The 14201-nt window shown below is 39.6% G+C and overlaps 1 protein-coding gene and 1 long non-coding RNA gene across 2 annotated transcripts in view; both read right to left on the reverse strand.

Moving 5' to 3' along the window:
- Positions 1-8904, reverse strand: part of LOC125487335 — a 109598-nt gene extending 100694 nt beyond the window's left edge. Inside the window, exon 1 of the long non-coding RNA XR_007265832.1 lies at positions 8851-8904. This is a non-coding gene — a long non-coding RNA (uncharacterized LOC125487335). The remainder of the gene's footprint in view (positions 1-8850) is intronic.
- Positions 1-14201, reverse strand: part of LOC109928744 (ankyrin-2-like) — a 909810-nt gene that overhangs the window by 659840 nt on the left and 235769 nt on the right. The gene's annotated exons all lie outside the window — the stretch shown is intronic.

Consider the following 14201-nt stretch of genomic DNA (forward strand, 5'->3'; position numbering starts at 1 on the left):
CCACGAAGGCTCAGCTAAACTACTCTCACTGACCCCCATACAACTAACCCTACGTAGCTTCCGCGCCGTCTACTCATTCACTCAGGACACCTCACCAGCTTTTCCCTAACTGCACTAATGCTAACGGCTGTGCCAGCCACTTTCTCTCAATCCCTCCCCTTCTTTAATTCTAGGAAGTAACCGCTCAAACTAGGGCAGCCAGAGGCAAACCAGGCAGTGAGGTGCCTGACATTCATGCCTTATGGAGGACAGAAACCTGACCCTGACTGCCTATGCCAGAGCCCTGGGCTGATATTGGAACGCCCACTTCAACATAATTAGGAACCGGGGTGGGGGCTGGAGAAATGAGAATGTCACATATATAAAGCTCGGTGATATTTAGAACACATATGGAACAACAGAAGAAAAGATCAGAGGAACAGTAAGTATAGTGATGTAAACATTGCAAATCTTTCACCAACTGGAATTCTTAAGTAACCAGAGTCTCCACTAGATCGAAATTTCAGTGTTGTGTTGAGGTAATAGTTTTCACCAGTCCACATGACAAAGCTGACTTTCCATGGTCAACAGGTCTTGCTGCGGGACTTGAACATGAACCTTCTGGCCTGGGGACGTTACCACTTGTGCCACAATATATCCCAACAGCAGGGTGCAAGTTGTTCTGAGACTTTACGTGGAAGTTATTAATTTATTGGGTCAGTTTTAGTTCATGAATCTGAACAAAGACTGCTTGGAATGGTCAGTGAAGTGCAGCCTCAGATTTGTTTTTAAAAATATCACAAAAAACGGTGGCGGCAGACCAGTCTTCAATTGGAGATTTTACAGTGATGTCCTGTCGTGCTAGGGACCTTGCCTGCCCAGCTCCTTCTCCTCTCCCCTCAATGTCAGAGCAACACCTCGACTTGCATCCAGAATAAATGTAAATACCATTTAACCAGCACCACCCATTCCCCAAGCATGTTGGATTACAAAGATTTCACTGTAAAGACAAGAAAGGCTGTAATGGAAAGAATGGAGCTGCTGAACAAATAAAGCAACTGTTCAGGATGTAAAACAGTTTGATTGCCGTTGTTCTGGGGCTTAGGAGGTACATTTTGGCTGCAGTACTGAGCATCATGAATGCTAGGCTGTTCTCAGTAAATGTGATCAGGGTACAACACAAGGATAGCAAACCGCTTACTGAAATGAACATTAAAATTAAATTGTCTTCATTACATGTTGAGATCATTATCTTCTCCACCAAAGTTAAGTAATTTTCCATGCGCCTCAGAATCTGAAATAAATGACATTTGATCAGAGATCAGTTGGGGAGGAAATTGCACTGAGAAGAACAAACTTCAAAACAAATTAAACCCTTATGCATCGACAGTTTGGCCTCAGTGAATCCAAACATTGGAGGAGCCCAAGACTTTAAAAAAGGAGGAGATTTATTACAGTAACCTGAGTGATGATAGACTTCAGTTCTGTGAATAAATTTTAAAATCACTTTCTGAAGGGGTAGATAAAAAGGTGAAGTGAAATTTAATACATTCAAAACTATACCCGTTCCCAGAGAAGTTACACGCTGCTTCCTTCCCATCTTTTAACCTGAGCTATAAAAGCTCTGGTCTGGTCATCTTCATTCCACCATGTCATGCCCAATGTATTAATACAGCTGAGTCACCTTTAATAGGCAACTTAAGGGTTTTGATAGGACTAAGAGCAGGCAGATTGTATGATGACCTACCCATCCTTTTTTTTATAATTCAAAAAGATACTTTATTCGTTAAAACTCTTTGTAAATATACACTGTCACAAAAACAGTTTGTGTCTGTACAGTTACATCAAGTAAATAAACAAAACATTAGACTTTATCTAAAAACCAAAGACCTCTTTTACACATACAATACTAATATTTACATATATTTGAGGCACCAGGAGGGTCTGATAACTGAACAGATCCCCATTTACCTTCAGCAGGAAGACCTACCCTATGATACAGCAGGACAGCTCAAGGATGGGCAGGAAAGATAGTGAGGTGGCCTCCTAATTTATTTTGTGCAATCCCTCCTCCCCAACACCCCGAAGTGCTGGGTGGAGGGGCATAAAGTTAACTTCTGGATAGATCTGTATTAATTTTAGTTAATGCAGTATAGATGCTAATGAAGTTATTGAATTCATATTTTAATAGCCTGATACAGCAGATACTCAGCCGAATTCAAAAAGTATGCAAACAAGATGCCCAAGACATCCACTTGGCCCCTCAAGCTTACTGTTCTGTTTAGTAAGATCATGGCTGAATTAATTGTAATTTCAAATTTACATTCCCTGGAGGCGGCAGCGGCTCCACAAATATCCCCATCCTCAATGCTGGAAGAGCCCAGCACATCAATGCAAAAGATAAGGCTGAAGCATTTGCAGCAATCTTCAGCCAGAAGTGCCAAGTGGATGATCTATCTCTGCCTCCTCCAGTGGTCCACATCACGATAGATACCAGTCTTCAACCAATTTGATTCACTCCACGTGATCAAGAAATAGTTGGAGACACTGGATACTGCAAAGGCTACGGACCCCGACAACATTCCTGCATTAGTACTGAAGACTTGTGATCCAGAACATGCCACTCCCCCAGCCAAGCTGTTCCAGTACAGATACAACACTGGTATCTACCCGACAATGTGGAAAATTGGCAAGTATGTCCTGTACGCAAAAAGCTGGATAATCCGACCCAGCCAATTAACGCCCCATCAGTCTACTCTCTATCATCAACACTGATATCAAGCAGCACCTGCTCAGCAATAACTTGCTCAGAGACACCCAGTTTGGGTTCCGCCAGGGTCACTCAGCTCCTGATCTCATTACAGCCTTGGTTCAAACATGAACAAAAGAGCCGAATTCCAGAGGGAGGAGACAGTGACAGCCCTTGACATCAAGGCTGCGTTCGACTGAGTGTGGCATCAAGGAGCCTTAGCAAAACTGGAATTAAAGGGTATCGGGGGCAAACTCTCCAGTGGCTACAGTCATACCTGACACATAGGAAGATGGTTGTGTTTGTTGGAGGCCAATCATCTCAGCTCCAGAACATCTCTGCAGGAGTTTGTCAGGGTCGTGTCTTCAGCCCAACCATCTTCAGCTGCTTCAATGACCTTCACTCCATCCTAAGAATTGGGGATGTTCACCAATAATCGCACAATGTTCAGCACCATTCGTGACTCCTCAGACACTGAAACAGTCTGTGTTCAAATACAAGATCTGGACAATATCCAGGCTTGGGCTGGCAAATAGCAAGTGACATTCACAGCACACAAATGCCAGGCTATGACCATCACCGAGAGACAAAGAACAGTGTTACAATCACCGAATCCCCCACTATCAACATCCTGGGGGTTAGCATTGACAAGAAACTCAACTGGACTCCCCACATAAACAGTGATTACAAGATCAGGTCAGAAGCTAGGAATACTGTGGTGAGTAACTCACCTCCTGACTCCTCAAAGCCTGTCCACCATCTACAAGAAACAAGTCAGGAGTGTTATCGAATAGTCCCCATTTGCCTGGATGAGTGTAGCCCCAACAACACTCAAGAAGCTGGATACTATCCAGGACAAAGGCAGCCCACTTGATTGGCACTACATCCACAAGCATTCACTCCCTCCACCACTGATGCTCAGTACAAACTGCTGCTACTATCTACAAGATCCACTGCAGAAATTCACCAAAGAGCCTCAAACAGTACCTTACAAACCCATGACCATTTCCACCTAGAAGGAAAAGAACAACTGACACATGGAAACACCACCACCTGCAAGTTCCCCTCCAAGCCACTCACCATCCTGAATTGGAAACGTATCATTGTCATTGTGTAAGCATCCTGGAGTTCCCTCCCTCATGGTATTGTGGGTCTATCTGCAGCAGTTCAAGAAGGCACCTCACCACCACCAGCTCAAGACCAGGCAGGAAGTGACAGTACACAACGATGCCCAGATCCCACGAATGAATAAAAAGTAAATAAACATTCAAAAGGTCAAAAAATATTGTAAGTGGTCATCCGGACTAAATGAAAGTTCGTCTGAATAGGTTGCAGTCATGAAACAAAATCATGGTTAGGGAATATAGTTGGAAAGAGTCTAGTTTTCTAAAATAGTGCACTTGTAAAATAATCTTGAGCATCCACCATGCACATACTTAGAGCAGCACATCTGGTAATATAGATAGAGGATCCCTCCCAACAGTAAAACTAGTCCAAAAAAAAAAAAAAAAAAAACACACACACACACACACACACACACACACAACAACAACACGAGACAGGTTTGGGCTAGATTTTAGTGGATCTAGCGGAGGAACCTCAATTTGCCAGAGCCACCTTATTAAAAACTACCCTCAAATGGGCAGCTTTCACTCCACAAGATCAGGCAGGGGTTGGGAAGTGTAGGATAGAGTCAGGCCAGCAAGCAATCAGACGTAGGGAATAGGCACCCATGGGAGGTGGACAGGTGCCAGCACAGATAGTTTAGAAGGTCTGCCTTTGAAGCGGTTACATCTTTTTTCCTTCACCCCTCATGTAACCTTATTTTCTCCAAGTCAATGTAATGCTAACTCATGCCCCCACCTCCATTGCTACTCCCATAGTACCCATTAGGAGCCATGTGGAATTGAAAAAAAAACTCTTGAACAAACCAATACAGCTCTCATTCATACACGATCTCTCCACCCCTCAATCTCCTATTCATACACTATATTCAATGCTTTCAAAACACAAGTGATTACTCTCCTATATAAAAAAAACAAAAGTCTATCTCAGCCCTTCAAAGACACCTAATACTTTAATAGCTTCTTTAACTGTCAAACTCCGAACTTGAACCCTTGCTGAGATAATTGTAGCCTTTGAAAAATCAATTAAAACATTCTTAATGTCATATTGATTGCCCTTTGGAAAATGTCAAACAAGCCTTATAACTTCAGTAAAGTTAGGTGCTAATTTTCTTTCTAACATATGCCTGTTATTCAATCTAAACTGTCCGGAGGGTTTTGTATAAGTCATTAAATAGAAACAGGCTGGTGCTGTCAAAAGTTATAAAGTGTGACATAAAAAAGGCACATTCAGATCATGAAGTAATATAGACATTAGCTGTTCTTCAAGAGTATTTATTATCTACTCCATAAATTCATTTCTCCCAATGTACGAGTTTACACTCTTAAAGCCAAAAACAGGATCTGCTTCAACTCCGTATGAAAATTGCCTGGTAGTTTACATTTCCCTCCTGTGCGAATCATGTCCCACCCACTTTCCCCAAAAATAGGATCGGTCAAAAAAAGTGCTCCTGCCCATCATTATAAAAGGTTTGCAAAAAGTCTTTCAAACTATGAAAACCTGGTACTATTATTTTCATGAGATCTCAAGGTGGCCATATAATTTGATTTAATCTTTCCAAAATAATTCTGAATTTCTTCCTATTATAGTATCATGCTGTTACTTAAATTGAATCTAGTGTCCTGGCTTCATCCACCTTTCCTACAAATCTATCTATCTATTGATCATCCTCTGTAAAATAATATCTGCTTTAAATTTTGCCCTTCACAATCCTGAAACGTGCTCTCCTGCCTGCTGCTTTGACGTGTCTGAAGGTATTATTCTGCATTTACTTTTCTCCCCTCCCCCATTACATATGCCACATTGTACAGGACAGATATTCTTTTTGAAGCTCATGAATCCTAGCATATTCAAGCATTCCACACTTTCACTTTCTGTCACCAGACATCGACCTTTTGAGTTCCTTTACATTGCAGTTAACAACTGAGGAGGTGATTTTAATAAATGGAGAGGGAGGTGCTGTAGCAATAAACCCCAGTAGGGAAGTTCCAAACAGTAGAAAATGAGCTAACTGAAGGGGATAACAAGGGAGAATGGATCCACAGAGGCCTTAGTCAGAGGAACAGCGTTTCAGGCAGGACCATCCTGGTACTAGACATTGCAAAGTTAGAGGGCGATAAGATCTTGGTGGGATTTATAGATGAGGACTTCATTTAACAAAAACCTTGAATGTAATATGGGTTATTTAGGATATTACAGTTCAATTAAAATGGACATGCTTGAAAGGGTTACAGTTGACAGTGAGCAGAATCCTGATCTTTGTCCCAACATTGTCTGCCAACAGGCCATCCTCCATTTTAATTCCAAATATCCAATTAAACATTTCAACCTTGTCACTAATTTGATTGAAGATCTAAACCAGGTCAATTAGAGGAGGTTTTCACATATTGATTCAAGTTTATCAAATATAGTTTGTCACAACTATTTCCTCCCTCGTCTTTTTCTTGTATAAGAAGAACGTCAAGGTGAGCATTTATAATCATAAGGAATGGAACAGCTTGACTAGCCGTTTAAATCAGAAGAAGCTGCATTATAGAGTGGTACACATCAAAATGTGTCATTTTCAAAAAGACCAGCCAAGTGTTATCCCATTAACATGCGACTCAATAAATTGAACTCACTGTTGCAGAATTTCACAGAACACAAAATGATTTCAGCAGATTTAAACAATTAAATTTAACTCCCCTTCAGGAGGCACATTTAGATATGAACAAAACAAAAAAGTCTCAGCCAGTATTATTCATGCTGACTTGCATTGCATATGCTAGGGTGGGGTTATCCACGCAGACTTAGAATACATCACATACATTTTTATTTTGCTCCAGACATAAATCATTATAGCTTCATGCTGCATTAAAACAAACACTGAAGTGACTGATGATTTGAACAATTTTTTATCAGTGACACTCTTTCATAGCCCCAGGCTGACAACTGAACTGAAATCAGTGCAGGATTCCTCACATTATTAAACTAATGCAGATAAGCAATGAACAAGAAAAGCTTCACTCCCCTTCCCCTAGGTCTGGTCTGCTTTTTTACTATACGTAATACCCAAAAGAATAGACTGAGTAAGTAACAGTCAGTGATCACTGTAGAAATCACCACATTACACCACAAATTCATCATTCTGCATTCTCAACACTACTAGTAACATTGGATCTTTTATGGACAAAGCAGAGAGTGTTAGAATTAACCTTTCAATCCTATGACACTTGCTGGCATTTGGTTTCTCTTTGCCATGTAGTACATATCTCTTCTGCAAAGCTCAACGACAGTCGTCAAATCATCATCATCACTACCATGCATAAAAAAAAAGTGTTCTCCAACCAGACATGAAAATATTTAAAATTTAAGAGATTTGCATTGTATGCCATAAAATAAAAAGGCATGGTACTTTTTGCACAGGGGTTGCACTAGTTACAAAAAACAAAAAAAAATGCTGAACTTCAGTAATTCTTGAATATCAAAAAGTTATTTTCATATTCACACAAGTTGCACATTTAGAACATAAAAAAAACAGATACCAGTTTTCCAAATTAAAAACAAAATTTCAATAATTTAATGCTTGCCTCCAATGCAAAGCAAATGGAGATTAACTTCAACTTGCTGTAGCCTTAACATTAATCGATTCTTTTTATTTTTACTTTTAGCACTGTCCTTGCAAATGCTACCACTCTCTTGTTAGCATAGTAATAATAAAAATAAATATAATTAATACACCAAGTGGAAAAATTGACACTCTTTTGTTTCCCTTCTTCTCTCTTGTAAAAGAGAGAGTTCTCATGTATCAGAACAAGTTGTACTTAGGAGCCAATACACTTGTACCTGACTCATTGGGGAAATTTCCAGTTCAAAACATCATGGTCACTGATCCACTAAAACACTGTGTACAATCTGCATTATTACCCACAATACACCAGAGTAAGCAGATTACTTGTGTCCATGACTGTAATAAGCCAAATCATACCATTAACAATAAATGCCCTTCATTGGCAAAATTGCTAATCAGAGGCCACACCACACTGGCATTTATTTTTAGTAATCTTTTGTAGTTTTGACTGTGTCAGTCACAGTGTTAAATATCTCCAAAACTTTTCTGCAACATGACACACAAAACAAATGTGGAAAAATGAGATTAACATAAGAAGTTAAACTACAAATTTTGCAGAAACACACATAAATCACAAATCTTGGTCTTACTTTTGACATCATTGTTCCTATTCATTAAAAGCAAAGCAAAATTTGATATAATACAACAATTCATAGTTGCTCAAGGCATAACAAAACTAAATTTTGTCTATTTGAGAATACTGCAACTTAATTTATTTACATATAAAAATGTTTTATGAATTCATCATTGGTAAAAACTGTACTTTTGAAGAGAAACAGGCAAAAAAGGTAAATTTGTGATATTGCTTGAAGATGGGAACACAAAGACAAGGGTGGGGCAATTTCCTGTACTGCACAGTCCTCCAGTGCGAGTCAGTTAAAGCAATTCATTTTGCCTCTAGCAGTTTCCAGATAAGTGGTGTAGTGACAAGGGGTTTTACAGGCAGCAAAATAAGAGCACAGTATATTAATACCTTAGCAATAATCAGTTACACTACAACATAAAATTGCACTTCATTATTTGCCCAACAGCAACAGAATCCATAATACTGAATTGTTCACACCCAAAAACAGTAAACAAAAGGAGGATGTACAATCATCTTGGCCATCATTCCACAATAGCAAAAAAACAAAGACAGTAAAATACAGTGGGGAAAAAAAAAGACACTAAATTCATATTCATTAAATTTTGTTTTAAAAATGGTGAACAATTAAATACTCATTATTTACAACACAATGAAAGTCAATTATCAACACTAGAAAACAGAAAAAAAAAGTACTCTCCACCAGGTTATCTGGTAAAATGTTAAATGCATGCAGTCACAAACAAACACATCAGGAAAGTAAAGACAGATTTGATTCAGCATCATATCCAATTAGAGACTCACTTATCTAGCTGTTTATTCTACTAGACTCTGATCTGAATCCTCAGACACCAAAGATGCACTGAGCTCGTTAGTCCTCACAACTGCTAGCTTAAAGATGTCTTGCAGGCAATCTGTTTTTAGTACCTCTATATTACACATGTGTTTCCATTCCACCAGTCACAGCTCACCTAATATCACATGACCCTGAAATTACATCACAAGTAACCACACCAATCATTATTCTGCCATTCCCTTTTCCCCTGCTGTTATTTATTAGATACATTTAAACAGGGTGGGGAATTTTCTTTTAAATTCCCTTCACTCTTTTTATGCCCAGATCGCATTAGATTTAGCTGTTAATTATGAGAAGAAGCAACAAGACAACCGATACATTAAATCACTTGCCAAAGTCGTCATTCAATAATCAGATTTACATGTACTGCATTGTCTCTCTGCGCAGTGCAAGGACCTTCTGATGGAAAACCAAATTAGCTACAAATATAGTTGTATTCTGTCAGAAAATCATCTCAACTGGTACTTCTAACATTTTCATTCTCTTACAACAGCTAAAAGATGGCTCTTTGTTTCTACAACAAAATGTTTTCGTTTAAAACAAAACTTTTCAAACATATCATTCTCACATAACAATTTCAGTGAGGGCATTTTTGATCTGGAAGCTGATAAAGTGACACTGTGAACACAAGAGCAATTTGTATTCATCCAGGAACTAAAACAAAAAAAATACACAAGATAAATTAAGTTTTTCATTTAAAATGTTGCAGATGCCAAAGTAATTTCCAAGTAAGTTGATATGAAATCATTGATATCATGGAAATATATAACAGGACAATGCATTTATTTTCCACAGTGTACAGTTAACATGTGTTTCTGCTGCTGTATTTTCAGACAGCAGCTAATGCAATCATTGCTTCTCTTTCAAAATTCAAAGAACATAAAAGCCTCATCCAAAGCATAGGTTCTCCGGTATCACACGAGGTAGAAAGTAGGAAGCACGTAAAATACTATGGATTCTGTCCTTTCTTTTTAAACAGAAGCACACTTGTCCAATTATTAGCTCTGTTTATTGTTTCACACAAACAGTTTTTTACCAAAGGAAATTCAAGCTCCTATTTCACAATATCATAATGAACACTTCTGACTTCATAGCAGAACTAGAGAGGTTCAGCTTAAATAGGTACTTTAAGCCCCTGACCGAAAAGTTAAAGTAAACATTATTTAGTGTTGCCTACTGTCTCAAGTTGCAAAGGTGTTTGCTAGAACAGGTTCACAAAAAGATAAAATGTGTAAATCTAGGTATTAGGGAGGGATAAAAAAGCTTAAAAAGATAGAGAGCTAGTCATTTCCAATTTTATATCAAAGAAACAATTGATTCCTATTTCACTTTTAAATCAAACCCATCTCCCTTATTAAATTATTTGGTAACAATAGATTTAAGTACACGGAAGGCCCAAAGATCTTGACGCATGTATTCTTTATTCCACTGGCATCAGGTCATTACAAACAGGAAGAAAAAACGAAGAATAAATAATTTACAATGCAGCATATACATGGAACAAAACCTAGGAGTTACATTGAGCTAAAAGAAATCGTTTTGGCTGTATGATTCCACTTTCCCATTAGCCTTCTTTCCACCAAAGATACTCTGTTTTCCTCAATGAGTCCATTCAACTGTTCAAGCCACCCTCCATCACCACCTCCTGGTAGAGGTCCCAGCAAATTGCCCAGCTCCCTTATTTTTATGTATCTATGAGTGTTCCTACACACAACTGAATGTTTTCTTCCTATCACCAAATCATCCATTGTATTTTTCATCTCTTAAACACCATCAGTAAATGATGAGTGTTTTCCATTTGATTAATTTACATGAAAAGCCTGTCACCACCAAAGGTGAGGAAGAGGGAGGGGGCTAAATCAAATTGAAATTGGAATCAGCTCTCTTGTTCATTGCTTTCCATCATCAGTGCCACCTGCTGCTGGAGGTCCCATCGCAATTTGTTCCCTTTTATCACTGAATAATCCTCCTTTCTGATTTGATTTATCTACTGTCAAATGTATTTTGTTACAAAATACAGTGAAAAGTGTTGTATACCATCACCACTCTCCAATGCCATCTTAAAACACAGAAAAATAAACCAAAACATAGAATATAAAGACAGAGGAATGTAAGGCACAAATTTCATTCCCTTCCCCCAATTTCAGGGTTTGGGACACACGCTCATGTCGGACTAGACCTTTTGATGGATAATGCACAAAGTTAATCTACCGTCCATATGCCCCGTACAACGGTATGGCCACAAGCAACTCCTGAGCAGCACCAGACTCTATTTCTGTGCGGTGTCCTCTAAACATGCCCGTGGACTGATAAACTGTATAAGAAACCCATGTTCTCCGAGGTGGCTCATCTTTTCAAAGTTGCTACTGAAAGGGAAGATGTAGCAATGTACTGAAGGCTGCTGGATAATGCCATCACTTGAGTGATCAAGGTGAGTGTACACATCTGCACATCATGAGTAAAATTTAATACCCTTGGCCATGGAGAGTTTGCTGGTGTGGAAGCATTTTATCAGGAGGGAGGATGTCAGGTGGGGCTGCACCAGTATTCACCCACTACTGGACAGTAAACCTGCCATGCAGGAGGTCCAAAGAGCGAGCAGAGTCAATATTACTTGTCGGCAGACTGGGGAAATCCCCTGTGCAGAGGTACAATGCCTGTTGTATAGACTTGAAATTGGGAAGGAGAAAGAACCTCTTAAGGTAACTCGAATTGGCTTGTAGTTCTTGGTAGGGAAGACCTCTGCCCATGGGGTCCTTGATTCCAAGGAAGCCTGCTGCTGCCCAATTAAGTGCTTGATCTGCACTTAATTCAATGGGCCTTCCTGAAAAGGAGTGACATTGCGTTCTGCTGGCTCTCCAGTTAAAATGCTTACACTGCACCTCAACCATGCACACCTTCCAATTATGGCAGCAGCATATATACCTCTCCAGGTCGCCACACACCCACAACTATTCAGCAATGGAAGTCACATTATCCAACCACAATGGCACATCGTCAATGACATCATGCTTTCTTCTTGCAGGAGAAGATGGCACACTAAGAAGATGGAAAGGACAAAAGGACCATCATGGATCCAATCCCTCAGTGTCCTTAAGCAGACAGTCCACAGGATAACCATGAACACCCAGGACTGCCAAGATCACTGTATATGATGGTAGTTTCTACATTTTGCAGCTTCTCCACCTGTTCTTCACAGTCATCCTGAAAGATACTATCAAGTGGAAACTGTAGATGTAGACAGTGTGTACCTCCTGCTTTCCTCACCATCACACCTCTGGGACAGCAAGAATCATGCTGAGTTTGGAACTCATCCTTTCATTGTAGAAGTCAGATGTGGGGAACATCCATAGAAGCAATGCCAAGTCGACCCATGATGGCCTGTCTGTTGGTTGTCTCAGTTTCCACTGCATCAAAAGTACATCCTGATGTATGGATGCAGAAGACAGATGTCATCATGATATCAATACATTACAATTCCTATGGACACTATTATACTTTTTTAAAATATATAAACATCTGCTAAATAGCTGAAAGACTGTTACAAAAACGCATTACATTTTAATTGTTTTACTGTTAAAAATTACTAAATACACTATTAATAAAATACTACTATCCATTTCTGTGTACCTTTTATATTTATCATCCCTCACACTCCCCACAAAAATACAATCCTTTTAGCAAACAGTTCACGGTTTCTTCCAGTTTCCCAGGGATAACCGTATCACTATTTTGCCGAATAATCATCCATCGGCGCTTTGCACAATTTTCAGAAAGTGACTTAAATCTACCACGAGTAGCAAAGCCTGTTTATGGACAGATCTCTCAACTTTTCAACAAGACACTGTTTCCTTCTGACATTCAGCTATAGAAAACTGCACAGTCAATGAAATGTCTCCTTCTCCCTGCTGACTGCATAGGACCTCTCTTTGTCTGTGATATTTAATGATTTGTTGGAAAGCCTGTAAGTGATCTCTAAAATGGCTTTCACTGCCCTCTTCCCCACAGCGTGAAACATATTTATTGGGCATTGGATGATTACTTAGATAAAAACAGTTTGCAAGGATGTGAGGAGAAAGCAGAAGACTGGCCCTAGGTAATAATGCTCAGGTAAAGGCACCAGTGCAGGCACAATGGGCAAAATGGCCTCCCACTGTGCCATAACACTTCTGTGATTTATTTTGTATCTAAGTAGAAATGTTTATTATTTATCATTGATCTTAACTCCTTTTCATTCAAGATATAACTTGACAGTTTTCAATACAAACAGTTAACACACTGGTACCTTGCCACCTTTTTTGGAAGTTTGGACAATCAGCATCTAATTATTATAAACTCAAGAGACTGCTGCCATTATTTTCAAAGTATAATTAATTTTATCCTTTTCTCAGTAATACGATCCAAACCTTCCTTTGGATCTCGAAGAATCAAACCACTCAATCTTACTATCAGGCAGACCACAGAATAGGTCATATAAACTCCTTCACTTATTCTAAATTTAAAGCAACAGCTCCAAAACATTACAATCTTAAAACTTTGATCGTTGTAAGAATTAGATCTGGAGCCCAAGCTCAGACAGCTGCTATCATGGCTGTAGATTATGCTACTCAACAGGGTATGCAGGATTTTACAGCAATCCAGCAATCTGTGCTCTATGAGATTATGAAGATTGTTTACGTGATGCTACACAAGAGAGGCACTAACCTGCTGTCCTCTCTCAGGATTACAACTATCATGCTCCTGTCACTGGCTCTCCAACAGTGTGCTTGCTGCTGTATTTCAGCCAACCAGGCCATGCTAACGTTGTGTAGATCAAACACAAAGCCTCAAACCCTGAGCTGCTTAAGGTTATCCTGCTAGACAGCCCTCAGTGAAAATTGGCTGCCTCCCACCATTGAAATGGGGTGGCACAATAGCTCAGTGGTTAGCATTGCTGCCTTACAGCGTCAGGGACAGGGTTAGATTCCAGCCTTGGGTGACTGTCTGTGTGGAGTCTGCACATTCTCCTGTGTTTGCATTAGTTTCCTCCCACAGTCCAAAGATGTCCAGGTTAGGTAGATTGGCCATGGTAAATTCAGTGTTATGGGGATAGGGTAGGGGGCTGGTTTTGGGTGGGATGCTCTTCAAAGAATCAATGCAGACTCGATGGGCCAAACAGCCTCTTTCCACACTGTTATTCTAAATTGCAATCACCGGGTAGGGGACAAGGCTAGGCAAGGTCTCCTCCACACAATAGGCACTAAGTGGACAAAGCTAGGCAAGGTCTCCTCCACACAATAGGCACTAAGTGGACAAGGCT

This window comes from Rhincodon typus, chromosome 1 (genome assembly GCF_021869965.1).
Source record: "Rhincodon typus isolate 14 chromosome 1, sRhiTyp1.1, whole genome shotgun sequence".
In the NCBI taxonomy this organism is placed as follows: Eukaryota; Metazoa; Chordata; class Chondrichthyes; order Orectolobiformes; family Rhincodontidae; genus Rhincodon; species Rhincodon typus.